A 15,982-nucleotide genomic window follows, 5' to 3' on the forward strand; every position below is an offset into this window, starting at 1 on the left:
TTTTCCACCCCAGATCGTTGTCTCATTGACCAGGCAGATGTTGGCCCTAGATCACCCCCGGGAGAAACCGGATAGTCTACTTCAAGGCATACCCCGAACCCCCCCCCCCCCCCCCCCGCCCCAAATCCCAAAGGCAGAATGGGAGAGGCCTCTTTAAAACCTGCCCGTTTCCCCCTGAGGCTTCCTCTGTAGTTCTGTCACCTTTCCAGACTGATGTGTTCCAACACAGGTGTCCCAGACACAGGGAGACTCACGCAAAATCAGCCAGTGAGTGCAACAACAATCAATGTCTCCTCCCTCTCTTCCCCTCCCTCCCTCTTTAAAATCAATACATGTTAAAAAGACATATAACAGATTTATTAAGACATCATTCACATGCCATACAGTTCACCCATTTAAAGTTAACACTTTTTAAAAAGCACTAAAAAGTTGCCTCCATTCTCTACCAGTTATGGTTACCCTTGTTGAGGACCCTCCTCTACGTCTTAAATGAACTCCATTTTCTCTAGTCTTGGCCAGTTCATTTCCTTTATCTTGATTTTAGTTCTTTGGTTCTAGGCCAGTGGTTCTCAACCTGTGGGTCCAACGACCCTTTCACAGGGGTCGCCTAAGACCATCGGAAAAACACATATAATTACATATTGCTTTTGTGATTAATCACTATGCTTTAATTATGTTCAGTTTGTAACAATGAAAATACATCCTGCATATCAGATATTTACATTACGATTCATAACAATAGCAAAATTACAGTTACGAAATAGCAACGAAAATAATTTTATGGTTGGGGGTCACCACAACATGAGGAACTGTATTAAAGGGTCACGGCATTAGGAAGGTTGAGAACCACTGTTAGGCACTGGTTTCTTGCTTTTCAAGGTCTGAGCTGCCCCTAGCTGTCTTTGCCCCTAAGCCTCATACTTCCTTTAGCCCAGTTCTTCCTGTTTCCTTTTTATCTACTCCTGCCCTGTTTTTAGTCCTTCCGGCTGGCTTTTCCACCCACTCCTCCAGTTTAGCTCAGATAGACTTTAGCTTTTCTTATTTGTTCCCAGAACATAGAATTTTCCTTAAAAGCCTGTTAAGCTATTCAGCTTCATTATGAGTACAACTTATGCTAACAGAATGTTCCTCCTGTTTGCTTCAGATAAGGAAGCCGCCTTTGGGAATCATAAATACAGCTTAACTTGTTAAAGCTACTTAAATTTTGTTCTGGGGAGTCTGTCAGGAATCTTTCCATGTTTAAAACTATTTATAGTGTCATGTTTACATTTTATCTATCACTGTCCTTTAGCAGTGTAGCACCTGAGGGGAGGGGCACAGCATTTTGAGGTTAATGCTGTTGATCCCTAATGCTTCAGGATAAGGTGGGTGGGAGGCCAGACTCTAGGATGGTAATGAGATTCTTTTTAATGCATTTTGTACTTATATCTTGTCTGGATTGGTTAAAGCCCTCAGAAAGTGATGATTAAAATGATTGTTCAGAGTTTGTTCATTGTTCTCATTTCCTCAGTGTTTAGGCAGGCTCACAATTCTTGTAACTGACATACTATTTTATAGAATTAAATTAGACCTAGCACAAAGTAATATTTACATGATTCCTGTGGCTTTATAAAATACTATTTGTTAAGGATATGTCATTGCTTTTTGTTCTAACAGTTAGCTCTCCTTCCAGGGTACAATGAAACCAGTAGATATTAAGAGTAAACTGGAGAAATCAGGAAGGAGAAAAGGCACTCTGCTGGGAAGAGAGTGTGACAGCAACAATTGGCAGAGTACTTTTTTTTCTTTCTGACATTTTAAAACATTAAAATATTTTAACCTAAAATATTTTTTATTGTTGATCAGAAAAAGGTATTACTGTGATATTGTGTAAGGCAGTGTAGCTACTAGCATAGTGACATGGTTAAAATCACTGCTTCGTCACTTAATGTGTGACCTTAAGTTGTTGAGCCCCTGTGTCTATTTCCTGATCTATGCAATGGGAACACCAGCACCTACCTACCTGAAGGGCTGTTGTAGGAACCACATTAGGCAAAGCTTAGGTTGGGAGCTAAACAAGTACCAGCCTCTCAGAGAAAATTCCGAGTTTGTTTTCTCTCCCCTTCGTTCTTGTGGTGTCATTATTAGCTGATACTTGTTTTTACAATATTGGTAATGAACTTGTGCAAATGGGGCAGGCAGGATAGTTTGTGACCTTTTGATGTGGAATGAGGAGGCACAATGTGGTGTGGAGGGAGCCTGGAATTTGGTGCCACATGACAGGAGTTGGAGGCTCTACCAGTCACAAATGGTAAGAAGGCAAGTCCCTCATTCAACATCTGTACAAAGGGGTTGGTAAATTGCACTACCTAACAGGGCAGTAGTATTCAATGAAATGTTATATGTGAAGGTTCTTTGTAAACTGTGTGGGTTTGAGTGAACATTACTATTTATAAGGACCAGTTTATACTTGATGCTTGCAGTCTCAGAATATTTATGTGTTAATTTTTTGAGGGTCAAAGAAAAATGTATGTTTAAGTCCTGCTTATGAAAGATCAAGGATATTGTACACATATTTAAGGATATCCTAAATTTACCTTTTAAGTCTTTGGTTTCATCTAGTACTTTCCATTGCCTTCATTGCCTCCCTTTATGCTTCTCCTTTTCTCTAGAGTGGAGTTCTTTATGTGTTTGCTCAAAGTGTCTTTTTTCTCTGGGAAGAAGATGAATACTTTGGGATCTGATTGGGAGACCAATCAGGATGTAGCTCTGTATATCTGAGTTGGATTGTAACTCTGCCTTCTATTTATAACTGGGATAACTAGTTTATTTCTATTTCACATGGGCCTCTGACTTTAGTGATCATTTTAAGTGTCCACAGTTTATATAGAGAGATTAAGAGCATGAACCCTGGAGTCAGGCAAAGGGGGGGGGGGAATCGAGGGGGAGGTAGTGGTGAATATGAGCGCAACTACTTGCTAACTGGGTCACCTTTGACTAGTCATTTATCCTGTTTCCTCATCCATATAATAAGTTGTGGTGAGGATTGAATGAAATAACATTTGTAAAGTTCTTCCTTAGCACAAGGGTTTAGCTCAGGGGTGGGCAAACTTTTTGCATGGATGGAGTGTTTGTGTGAACTAATATAAATTCAAAGTAAACATCATTACATAAAAGGGTACGGTCTTTTTTTTCAATAGTTTTATTCATTTCAAACGGCCCGCGGGCCGTAGTTTGCCCACGGCTGGTAGCCCCTGCTGTTGCTCTAGTTGCTACTGCAACTGTTAAAATTTTTGTTTAACTTGAAGCTCACAAAAAGCTTTTAAGAGATTGACACCAGTAATACCTAACATTTATGGCAGAGTACAAAGTGAAAAAATTGAGAAAGATCTTTTTTAAAAAAATAATTCTTTATTGTTGAAAGTATTACATGTCTCCTTTTTCCCCCAGAGAAAGATCTTGTTAAGTGAACTATTAAAAATGCTTTGTGAATAAGCTTAACCCCAGTGTCATCAAAGCATATTTTAAGTATCAAATAATAGCTATGATAATAACTATATGCTTAATTTGAACCCATTAATTATCTTTTCCTGTAGCCCAGTCATTAGTTATATCACATTTTATAGAATCAATTAAAAATAAAATTTACCTAAGAGCATATTACCTATAGGTAAAGTGTTTGGCTTGAGCCAGTTACAGTTTGACTGATAAAACTCATGAGTTTAATTAAAATGAATTTCTTGATCCAGTGGTGAGTTTATCAGGAGAAATATGGCTATTGGTAAGGCAGATTTCTGACTTTGAAAAGCCTTCACAGTAGTTTGTTGACAAAGTGATTAGGGAATCAATTCTTGGATTTTCTTCTGGGCTTTTCTATTTACTGATAGTTCATTGTTTTGAAGGAGTTAAATTTTATTCTTTGTTCTATTTATTAGTTCAACAAGCAGTATAAGTGCATACTATTTATAAGACAGGAGCTATGAGAGGATCAGAGATGATGAATCGGGTAGAAATCATGCTCTCAAGAAGCTTGCATTTAGGAGCATTTACTTCTCAGTTGTAACAGTGCATAACTCTTTAATTTTTCCCCTCCACTTTATGATACTTTAATAGATATCTGTTTTTTTGGTACTTAACGTAGTAAAAATCCTCTTGCCTATGAGCTTCAATGGAAAAGAAAATAAGGCTCATAGAGATGGCCTTGGAGGACAGTCCTATGATAAATTATATAGATCATGTGATAAGGATAAGGTAACATGGATATTTATAGAGACACATTATTTTTCCCACTTGTTTTTCAGTCAGCTAAGTGATATCTATCAAAGATTGTCAAATTTACAATTATGCCCTGGTTTGTCACCTCTGCTTTAAAATAACCTAGTGAGGCTTAATGGATGACCACCAGTCTCATTAGACATTATTAGCACATCAAAAAGTTGTCTTTGTGTTCCTATTGTTCAAAGGACTTGACTTACACCGATGTGTTTTTGTTGTTGTTTCTGTTAATCTTCGAGAGGATATTTTTCTCATTGATTTTTTAGAGAGAGTGATAGGGAGGGGGAGAAACAGAGAGAAACATCGATGTGAGAGAGACACATTGATTGGTTGCCTCCTGCATGTGTCCCAGATTGAGCCTGCACTAACATATGTGCCCGTGACTGGACTTGAACCCAAGACCCTTCAGCCCACAGGCCCACGCTAAACACTGACCAAACCAGGTAGGGCCACCGATGTGGTTGTTTATTAAGAGTTCCCAAGAGTGGCAGCTCTCATTTTCCATATTGAAAGAGGTGTCAGCCCGGTGCAAGTTTGTGCTTATTCACTGATAATTGATAGATTTGGTTGTCAGGTACAGCTGGAATGATTCAGATCAGGGAAACTTTATTGACCAGTAAAATTTGAGACACAAATGGATACTGCTTTCTGAATGCTGAGTTACAAAGTGGATGCATTTCTTTTTTTAAAAATTTTTTTATTTTATTTTTCCCCCATCACCATTTATCCCCCCCATACCCTCCTTCACCTCCCCTCAATGTCCCCCACACAGTCATCACACTATTGTCCATGTCCATGAGTTTTCTTTTTTTTTGCATTTATTTTCTCATGCACTGCTAAAAAAAATGTGATTTTAATCCTTTTTTCTTTTTCCATAGTTTCAAGAAAGAAGTAGCTTTTCTTATTGTTTTAGTTTGAATTTATACCCTAGTATACTCAAGGGTAGAACTAAAAGCCTTTTGAATTTAAAGGAACTAAAACCTTAATTCAAATGGAGATTAAGAAGGAATCAATTCTGTTATTAATTTTTGGTGCCCTATATTATATTGTTTCTTATAATTAAAGAACTGAGTATTAATCTTTTAGGATTAACCCTTAGGTTATTGTGAGAATATGAAGTTATATTTCTTAATCTACTTAATTCTGTCCTATAAAAAATTTTTATTTTAAATTATAAGGATTAGGTTATTATTTGCCAAAGTTTGGGTATGTAAGCAGATTTTTAGGTGATACTGAATTAATATTTAAATTTTAATGGTTAGTACATTTTTATACCTATTAGAAAAGTTAGCATGTATAACATATTTTCAATGAATTTATTGCTTAAGGTATGATTAAATTTTTAAAAATCAATTTAAAGAAAAATAATGGTGATTTGTTATTCAGATAAAGCAAAATTCCAAAGATGATCGAGATTGAAGCTTGGGAAATATTATATTAGGTAACCTTTTTTATATCTTCTTTCTTCCTCATTGAATCAGGGATGGAATGATCTTCATTTTATAGAAGAAGAGTGGAGCAATAGAAAAATGACTTATCCAGAGCTGCCCAGTTAGTTAGTCTTTGGCAGTCAGGACCTTCTCAGTAGGGCTCATTGCTCCCAGGAAGGGGCTGTTTCTAAGTTGCCTTTTTATATGTTTCTTCCTCTCCCCCCGCCTTTTTTTTTTCTTATAGGGCAGACCAGTTTTTCCTGGATCTTTTTTAAAGAATTAAAAGTTGAATGCGCCCTCGTCAGTTTGGCTCAGTGGATTGAGTGTTGAGGGCTGGAGGTGCCACTTGTCCCCTGGGCATCGAGTCTAAGAGGGCTCAGCCTTGTTTCTCACACCACATATGCCGTACCTACTAATACCATCCCAACATACCCACCACATGCCATCATGCATGTAGAGAAACGCATCAGTATGCCCCTGGAGGCATCTGCACACGCCAATACAGACTGCACGTGTGCATAGGGGCCTGTCAAACATGCAGAGATGTGCCATCACATGCAGAATGTGTGGACTGAAGGGTCCTGGGTTCAATTCCAGTCAAGGGCACATGCCCGGGTTGTGGTCTCCATCCCCAGTGTGGGGTGTGCAGGAGGCAACCGTTCAATGATTCTCTCTCATCATTGATGGTTCTATCTCTCTCTCCCTCTCTGAAATCAAGAAAAATATATTTTAAAAATAATAAAATTAAACTAAAAAAAAAAAAAGTTGAATGCTAGCAATTTCTGAGCACATGTATAATTCTAGTTGCTCCTCTTAGATGATAAATTGTATTTCTGTGTTTTGCTGTACATTTAACTTGGTCCACACAAGTATCTTCTGTTTATTTATTCATTAAAACTATTTGATGTGAACTTATTATGTGTGCCTCTTTAATCGTAATAACTATAAGACTTATTTTTTTTTAACATTTATTTAGCATGTAATGTGTATCAGGCCCTCTGTTAAACCACTTTATATGTCTTATTTGCCACTTTAAAAATAGCCAGTATTATCTGCATTAATTGTCATAGCTAAGTGCTGAAGAATCAAGGAAGGACCTTAATAAAGGACTGCTGAGGGTTCTATAATACAGAGAACAGGTAGAGCATTAGTGGAAAAAATAGATACTACAATACATTGTTTCTGGTTAAAATGAAATGAAATATAATTCTAGGGATAAAAAAATATTTTTATTACCTTGGTCTTTGTAGAAAATTTCGTTCCAATAGGTGCTTCCCAAATTTTTGTTCTTTTCAGCTTTAATACTTACTAGGCACCACTGCCAACATAACAAAAGCTTCCTAAAACTTAACTCTCATTTTCTCACATCCCCTGCTGACCCCTCAAAAATCTACAGTGCTCCCCAGTGTCTATCAGTTGAGACATTACTGTTTATAAAATAAATGTTTACCAATAAAAATAGCTAATATTTGATCATGTTATTTATCAAATATTATTTGGGGGCGTTTCATATGTCAGGCATATTTACATACATGAGTACATCTAAATACTTAATAGAATCTTTCCTAAGGTAGAGATAGTACTATTTTTCTTTTCTTTTTTGAGATAAAAAATTTTTTTTAAAAATTGATTTCAAAGAGGAAGAGAGAGGGAGAGATAGAAACAACAGTGATGAGAAAGAATCATTGGTTGGCTGCCTCCTGCCTGCTCCCTACTGGAGATTGAGCCCACAACCTGAGCGTGTGCCCTGACTGGGAATCGAACCATGATCTCCTGGTTCATAGGTTGATGCTTAACCACTGAGCCACACCAGCTGAGCAGTCCTATTTTTTTTATTTTACATCTGAGGAAACTGAGGCTTAGAGAAGTTAAGTAACTTTGAAAATGTCTGTAATTCGTGGTGGAACTGGATTTCCAGCCTGGGTCTGCATGAGCTCCAAGACATGCTGCTATCTGCTCTGAAATTTGTAGAATGTTATGTACATTTTAAAAGGATTGATTCCCCCCCCCCTTGCATTCTCATCTCTTGGTGCTGTAACTCTGATACTTTACTAGCTGCTTTTTAAAAATCCCTTCATGAGGGAGTAGATCAGTGACCTTGGAGCCAGTAAGCACTGTTCTGGTCACAGCTACTATACTCACCCCTCAAGCAGGTTTCTCTTGGTGCTAGAAATCACTTCACCTGGGATTGGTCTTGGCAGTCATCTAAAGTCTCCTTTTTATATTTTATGTATATCCACACTTGTGTACATAAACCATGTGACTAATTTCACACTGGGTTAACCTCACCTACTTTAGACTAATTAAGAGTAAGTAAGACTCTGGTTACCAAGTTGGTGGTGGTTCTACATTAGCCCAACTAAAAGTACAAACAAATATATATGTATTTACTGAGCCGGTAGTTTGAGTTTGATATCTGCTGAAAGCATGCTGATTTGAGTACATTTGGCTGAATGTCAATCAACAGAAATATGTATCTTTCCTCATAATTATACATGGGGAGGAAATATCTTTGCCTGAGGCACAGATGAATAATGTGGTTCAGAATAGAGTGCTTCTCAGAAGAAGGTTTAAATAGTGTCACATGGGATTGTTTGCCCAGAGAGTGCACTCACTTGGCAAGTCATTTGGAAGCACTTTTCCACAGATACAGTATCATAAAGAGCGATATAGCTCCTAGACCAGATGATAAGCCTGTTTACTCCTTAATGAACTGGAAGTATAGTGTTCTTGCAAGTAAAATTTACTTCTGGCATCAGCACCTTCATTATGTTTCTGTGAAAAAGAAGGCATTGCCCTGATCGGTTTGGCTCAGAGGATAGAGCGTCGGCCTGCTGACTGAAGGGTCCCAGGTTCCATCCAGGTCAAGGGCATGTACTTTGGTTGCGGGCACATCCCCAGTAGGAGGTGTGCAGGAGGCAGCTGATCGATGTTTCTCTCTCGTCGATGTTCTAACTCTCTATGCCTCTCTTTCTCCCTTCCTCTCTGTAAAATATCAATAAAATATATTTTTAAAAAAATACATTTCCAAGGTTATTCACTGATGGGTGAACAAGGAGGGTTGCTCTTTAAGTTCAGCTCTTTTAAAAAAAATATGTTTTGATTTTGGAGAGAGGAAGGGAGAGGGGGAAAGAGGTAGAAACATTGATGAGACAAACATCAACATCGATTGTCTGCCTCCTGTATGCCCCGTATTGGGGATTGAGCCCTCAACCTGGGCATGTGCCCTCACTGGGAATCAACTGGTGATCTGTTGGTGCATGGGTCGACACTCAACTACTAGGCCACACTGGCTGGGCTCACAACAATTTTTCTAAGTCAAGGGATTTAGGGAAAGGCATGATAGTAGTATTTTGTCACTTTAGTTGTCTACTCTTCCCATGCCTTGATATTCATATTTTATTGCCACCTTCCTCATTCTTTGCACTTTGCAGTGTGGAATACCGAGATTCTATCATGTACCTCTCAGGATACAGAGTTGATATACATTGGAGATCATGTCCATGTGCTTTGAGTGCCATTTTCCTATTGGGGCCAATTTTATTATGGAAGTAATATTCCAGGGCTGAGACATGTAGGAATCAACAAGAAAGTGGCATTCGAGAAGATTGACAGATTTAAAATAGATCCAAATTGCAGAGATGATGGTGGTGAAAGGCAGTTTCCCATCCCACCTCCCCTTTTATTTTAATCCTCATGGGAGGAGTAAGGATATCTTTTCCATTGATTTTTAGGGAGAGTGGAAGGGAGAGGGGAGAGAGAGAAACATTGACCTAAGAAAGACACATCGATTGGTTGCCTCCTGCTCACAGCTCGACCAGGCCCCAGATTTGAACCTATAACCCTTCTTCCCTTTTGCCTTTGCTGTGACCCCTGCTGGTTGATAAGGTGAGATAAGATTACTTTATATGTTCGATAAGGTAGCTTGCTCTATAGGTCCCCTGCCTGTCTTGCTGCCTGCTGGGATCCTTCATAATTAAGGTCCATATATCTTGGTTCACTTGGGACCATCGCAATTGTCCCACTACAATTAGTGCGCTTTTCATTCTTAAAAGATAAATAATTTTTTAGAAAAGGTACTAGTTTGGATGATAAGGTGGTTTTGTTTTGATATTTGAGAGAGAGAGAGAGAGAGCGAGAGAAAGGAAGACAGACAGAAAAACATTGATTTGTTAATTCTGAGAGAGAGAGAGAGAGGGAGAGAGGGAGAGAGAGAGAGAAAGAGAAAGGGAGGAAGACAGACAGAAAAACATTGATTTGTTAATTCTGTGAGCCCTGACCAGGGATGGAACCTTGGTACTCAACCTTGGTATTATGAGTAAGTTATATGGCCACTTACTCATAATATCCCAGCTGTCTGGTACTCTGGTAAAACCAAAGCCCTAGCTAGTCTCTTAACTTTTCCCATTCACCATTGAATGCCTCTGGTGGAAAAGCCTCCAAGCCTCCATTCTCCCTATATTGCTGCCATTTTTAAGGTACTGGATTGAGCCTGAGAGGCGGCATTTGTCCTCATCTTCTTATTAGAAAGCGAGTAAAACTACTAAGAAAATGTTAAATCCAGGCACACACTCCGCCTTGGGAGCATGCTGAGCCTTTTCCTCCCTCCTCTTTTCCCCAAGGCCCAATTCCTTTGCCTTTCTCCTAAACTCCAAGGGCCCTTATTTTGTTTACGTAACTTGTTTCCTAAGTCTGTGAAGCCCAGCTGGCCAACTTCTGCTACCTCTGTAACTTTCTAAATAAACTTTTTCTTAGAATTTGAAAAGAAAAAAGAGAGAAGAAAAGGAAATGTTAACTCCAAAGACTTAAGTTACCACTTTTTCCCTGTATACCTACCTCCTCTTACAATTCTTCTGTTCACCGTGCAATCTTTTTTTTTTTTTTTTTTTAAGTCTTCCTGTGGTTGGCTGTTTTTCAAAGAGTTGATTTTGATGAAAGGTGTTTTGAGGAATGATTCTCCACTAAGTGGAATTTCTTTTCTGAGGTGCTTTTAACTAGAAGTGGATATGCTATTGATATTAAAACCAAGGCATAGTTTTGTGGGTTATCTATCCAGCACATTTGGAGTATAGATTGGCCCTGAGAAGGGTTTTCAGGAATTGTAGTTTTTCTGATAGATGGCCAGTTGGCTCTGGAATGTCTTTCATGTTGTGGAATGTCATCAATAAAGAAGTTACAGAAATCTGGGCTGGAGTCCTGATTTCCCCATTCTCACTTTGTGATCTTATGCTACTGATCTGTCTCTATTGAATCATAGAATTTTATTGCTGGAACGGACTAATGATGAAGCCTTTAATTTTACATAAAAGGACACAAAGGAACAAAGAGGTAAAGTGATTTTTCCAGCATCTCACTACTAGTTAAGTAGTACAATCAGGATTAAAATGTGGGTCTTCTGACCTGGTCCCTCAGTAGGGAAAGTTATGAGGTCTAGTAAAGTGTGGCTTACTCTGCTAGTACATTTGATAATGAGGTTTCATTGTTCCTGAACATGGTTGCTTTGATTAAGTGGGTGGTGTTTCATTGTTTTACAGATGAGTAAGGAGAGATTTTCCAGGGTAGAGGCATACTGTCACTCTGGCTGGGTCTCCAATTTTAATTCTCAGCCTGTCTATACTTCCTTACTTTGGAAAGTCTGTTTCCTTCCAAGAACATTACTCAGGAGGAGGGATTTTTTGCAAATCCAGATGCCTGTCAGGATCTTGTTACATAACTTCCCTCATTCTGAATTTCCATTCAAATCTTGTATTTAAATTCCAGTTGAATCTTTTGTGTTACTTAAGGCCAAGTGACTAATTGGAGCCTTTGAGATTGTAATATTTTTTGTTTTGTTTTGTTTTGTTTTGTTTTACAGGTGCTGTAACAATGTTTGATGGTCTAGTGCAGATATCTTAATCACTTTCTGCCGTAGATGTCTGATGTATGTGTTTTGCCTTAGACATATTAGCAAGAAACAACCAAAATTTGCATGCTTGGGAACCTACTTCAAGCAGCCTTGATTTAGTTTCAGAGTTGACATCTCTGTTTATACCTTCCTAGAAGGACCAGGAAAGCATTGGGGCCTGCATTGGTTCAATCTTTTTAGAATTGCCCAAGAAGAGAAAAGAAGGCCTTATTATATTCTTATGTTGTTTTTGTTTTGTTTTAATTTGGGAGAGAGAGAAATACCAATTTGTTGTTCCACTTATTTATACACTCATTGGTTGTTTCTTGTATGAGTCCTGGAGATTGAACCTGCAATCTTGGGTATTAGAACGGTGCTTTAACCAACTGAGCTACATGGCCAGGGCTTGTTAATGTTTTTATTTATTTATTTTAAAATATGTTTTTACTGATTTGAGAGAAAGAGGAAGGAAGAAGGAGAAAGAGAGAAATATTGATGTGAGAAAGAAACATTGATCGGCTGCCTCCTACTGGGGATCAATCCCACAACCAGGGCATGTATCCTGACTGGGAATCGAGCCAATGACCTTTTGGTACATGGGATGACACTCAACCAACTGAGCTACACCAGCCAGGGCATTGTTAATGTTCTTTATGGAAGGAATTTTGTAAAAGTCAGACAAGCAGTGTTCTTATTGAAAAAAACCTGAAAAATCAGAACCTGCTTAGAATGAATGAAGAGCATATGTGATATAATTAGGGGTGAGCATATTGTCCAGGTTAGTTGTCTATGGCAAAAGAAGAGGGACTGGACATAGCAGCAATCTGTGGTGTGGAGTACCTTTCTTTCTTCTGTTTTTCGGACTACCTTTCAATGCATCATCTACTACCTTAATAACCTCTCTGCAAATTCTTACTATTGTTGAGGCCTGAGAATCTGTTGTGTTGTTGTTGTGTATGTGTGTGCTCTTCTTGCTCTATTTGAGGAGCTTTTGTTTTTGGACATGTCACTAATTCCATACTTTACCATTGAGAAATTCCTGTTGAATCATACAAGTAATCAGAATATGGCACTTATAAGGTAGGCTTCCCACTTATAAGTTTTAAAAATATCATGTATCAATTATCATGTGTTGATTAATTTGGAAAATAAAGATATTTAAAGGAAGTAAGAAGTGTCCTACCTACTCAGGATGACCATTTTTAACACATGGGAAATATTCTAGCCTTTTTGTATGCATATGTGCATATTTTAAAAATAAAAAATTGGAATTAAGCCATCTGCTGTTCTATATAACTTTCCTCTTACATAATATTAACATTTTCATGGGTCATTGAATATTCTTGAAAAGCAGTTTCTCAACCAACCTCAACAGTATTTACATGTTGGGCTGGATAATTCCTTGTTATGAGGGCTGTCCTGTGCATCGTAGGGTGTTTAGCAGCATCCCTGGCCTTTAATCAGTATATGCCAAGGAGCATCTCCCTAGTTGTGACAACCAGAAATTTCTTGGGACATTGCCAAATGCTCCCTGGTTAGCAAAATCACTCTGGTTGAGAACTGTTGTTCTAAAGGAAAACTTCTCAGACTCTTTGGTCTTAGAAACAGTTTACATTTTTAAAAATCATCTAAGACCTCAAAGAATTTCTGTTTATGTGGGTCATATTTACTGATTTTTATTGTATTAAAATTTAAAGCTGAGAAAGTTTAAAAGTTTATTTAAAAATAGCAGTAATACAAACAAAAAAAAAAGAAAAAAAAAAGAAAAATAGCAGTAATAGTTCTGGCCAGTGTGGCTCAGTTGATTGAATGTCCTCCCATGCACCAAGAGGTTGGATTCCTAGTCAGGGCACATGCCTGGATTATTGGCTTGATCCCCAGTAGGGGAGGGGACATATAGGAGGCAGCCAATCAATGATTTTCTCTCATCATTGATGTTTCTATCCCTCTCTCCCTCTCTCTGAAATAAAACCTTTTTTTTAAAGAGATCTATTTTATTTTTTTTAAAAGGTGGCTTTTACTAAAAGCATAGCAATAATAAATTTTATATTAATAACATTTTAAATAACTTCTAAAATAAAATATAGTGAAAAGAGTAGCATTGTTATACTTTTTCAAATTTCTTTAATATAATAAATGTTATGAAGACATTTATGTTTACTCTGTTGTGAAATATTGGTTTATCTGATGTGTATATGAAGAAAATTTAGCCTTAAACAGATGTGTAGTTAGAAAAGGGGAAGAGTATTTGAATGCCTTATCAAATAATTGTGTATGTTCTTCTTTGATACTCAATCAAAACTCAACAAGTGGAAATTTCTTAAAGATTAGTTGTTGCCGAAACCGGTTTGGCTCAGTGGATGGAGCGTCGGCCTGCGGACTGAAGGGTCCCGGGTTCGATTCCAGTCATGGGCATGTACCTGGGTTGTGGGCACATCCCCAGTGGGAGATGTGCAGGAGGCAGCTGATCGATGTTTCTCTCTCATCGATGTGGCAATGTATAATCTAAAACCATATCAGAGGACTTTTCATAATCTGTTACATTAAAAATTATTAGTCTGTCTTTAAAGCCTTCCCCTCAGGTTTCTGGTTTCTCTTGAAAAATTGGAACATCAGGCAACTTGGAGCCTGCATTCCTCTATGGCAGGGGTGAGGAACCATTGGACTGCGGGCCACGTAAGGCCCCAGAAATCATTCGGTCTGGCCCTGCCAAGCCTTTAAGGGTGAGTTAATTAAGTGTTTGACCAAATATAGCAGGCTAACTTTTTTTAGTATATTTTTATTGATTTCAGAGAGGAAGGGAGAGGGAGAGAGAGATAGAAGCATCAATGATGAGAGAGAATCATTGATTGGCTTTTTCCTAGCAGGCTAATTTTTAAATTGATAGTTTTGTATGGTCTGCAAATGATGTTATAAATATCCAAATGGCCCTTGGCAGAAAAATGGTTCCCCACCCCTGCTCTATGGCAATAACTGGCTGGAGACGAGTAGTGGTTTGTCCTTTAAAAAGGGTTGAGTAGCCCTGGCCAGCCTTGTTCAGTGGTTAGCTGGGGGTGTGTGTGTGGGGGGCAACCAATTGATGTGTGTCTCTCACATCAGTGTTTCTCTCTCTCCCACTCCCTCCCTCCTTTCCATTCTCTCTCTCTCTGAAAAGCAATTGGAAAAATACCCTCAGATGAGGATTAACAAAAAAAAATAAAGAAAAAGGGTTGTGTATTCTCCAGTATGCCATTTTATCTGGTAGCTTTGCTGCCTTGCCCCTGTTATATTTGAGAGGCTGGGTTGTATCTTGGTAAGGAGCAATCTCTGGAGTCAGACGACCTAGTTCAGATCCCAGCTCACACTCTTGTTGTTTTGTATCTTCAGGTTATTTAGCTTTTCTGTAGTTTCACCTGGATAAAAAGGGTAACAATACCTGCTTCATAGGGTTGGTAAAGGATTAGAAGAGTCCTATGTATTGTTTTATAACCTCATGCATTAGTCATTTAGAAGATATTGGTTGGCTGAGTCATGCCCATTTTCCAAATCTTGACACGTTTCACTATATATTTTAAGAAATCATCCCTTATCAGTGTGGCTCAATGGTTGAGTGTTGACCCGTGAACCAAGAAGTCATGGTTTCATTCCCGGTCAGGGTACATGCCTGGGTTTCGGGTTCAATCTCCAATAGGGGGTGTGTAGGAGGCAGCCAATGGATGTTTCTCTTTCATCATTGATGTTTCTCTCTCTCTCTTTCCCAACCCCTTCCTCTCTTTGAAATGAATAAAAACATTGCTTGCCTGCCTTCCTTCCTTCCTTCCTTCCTTCCTTCCTTCCTTCCTTCCTTCCTTCCAAAAAGAAATTATATTTGTTTCTATCACCATCAATCTCATCAGAAACGTTTTTAAGTATTAGGAGATGATAGCTCTTGCTGTTGTGAATACAGGTTTTCTGAATGTTATCATTGGCTAACAAATACTACCAGTTGTTTTCCTTAAAGTGACAGGTTCATCTTGTTCGTTTTTGAGAAAATATTTGCCAAATACTCAAGTCTGAATAACCATAGTTTGTCAGTTGTTTTAAGTAAAAATGGTATTTCATGAAAAAAGAAACCATGTGAGTCAGCTCACAATGCAAACTATCATACACATGTTTTTCCACAAAATAACCATTCTTCTTCACTATTTAGTGGAAGTGCTTTATGTGTACAGTTCCCATTTCATCATACAGAGTATTAAGAGGTGAACTCTGGTTGAAATGTGATAAAATTATTTTTACTGCTTCATCAAGGACCTAAGTAAAATTGACATTTGTTTTTTACTGCCAGCATATGGCAGTTAAGGATACCCTGATGACTAGCACAGTTTGCTGTACTGCCTTCATTAGCGCTGAGACACCAGTAGTTTTACAAACCACCGTTGCTTTTGTACCATCA

The 15,982-nt window shown here is 38.2% G+C and overlaps 1 protein-coding gene across 4 annotated transcripts in view; it reads left to right on the top strand.

Moving 5' to 3' along the window:
* Positions 1-15,982, top strand: part of DCAF5 (DDB1 and CUL4 associated factor 5) — a 107,852-nt gene that overhangs the window by 1,655 nt on the left and 90,215 nt on the right. Inside the window, exon 1 of one of the 4 annotated variants that reach the window (XM_059692312.1) lies at positions 11,539-11,604. The exons of the other annotated variants lie outside the window; for them this stretch is intronic. The gene's annotated coding sequence lies outside the window, so the exon portion shown is untranslated. Of the gene's footprint in view, positions 1-11,538; positions 11,605-15,982 lie in introns of those variants that run through there. 4 annotated transcript variants of the gene reach the window in all.

The sequence above is a fragment of the Myotis daubentonii genome, chromosome 1, assembly GCF_963259705.1.
Source record: "Myotis daubentonii chromosome 1, mMyoDau2.1, whole genome shotgun sequence".
Classification (NCBI taxonomy): domain Eukaryota; kingdom Metazoa; phylum Chordata; class Mammalia; order Chiroptera; family Vespertilionidae; genus Myotis; species Myotis daubentonii.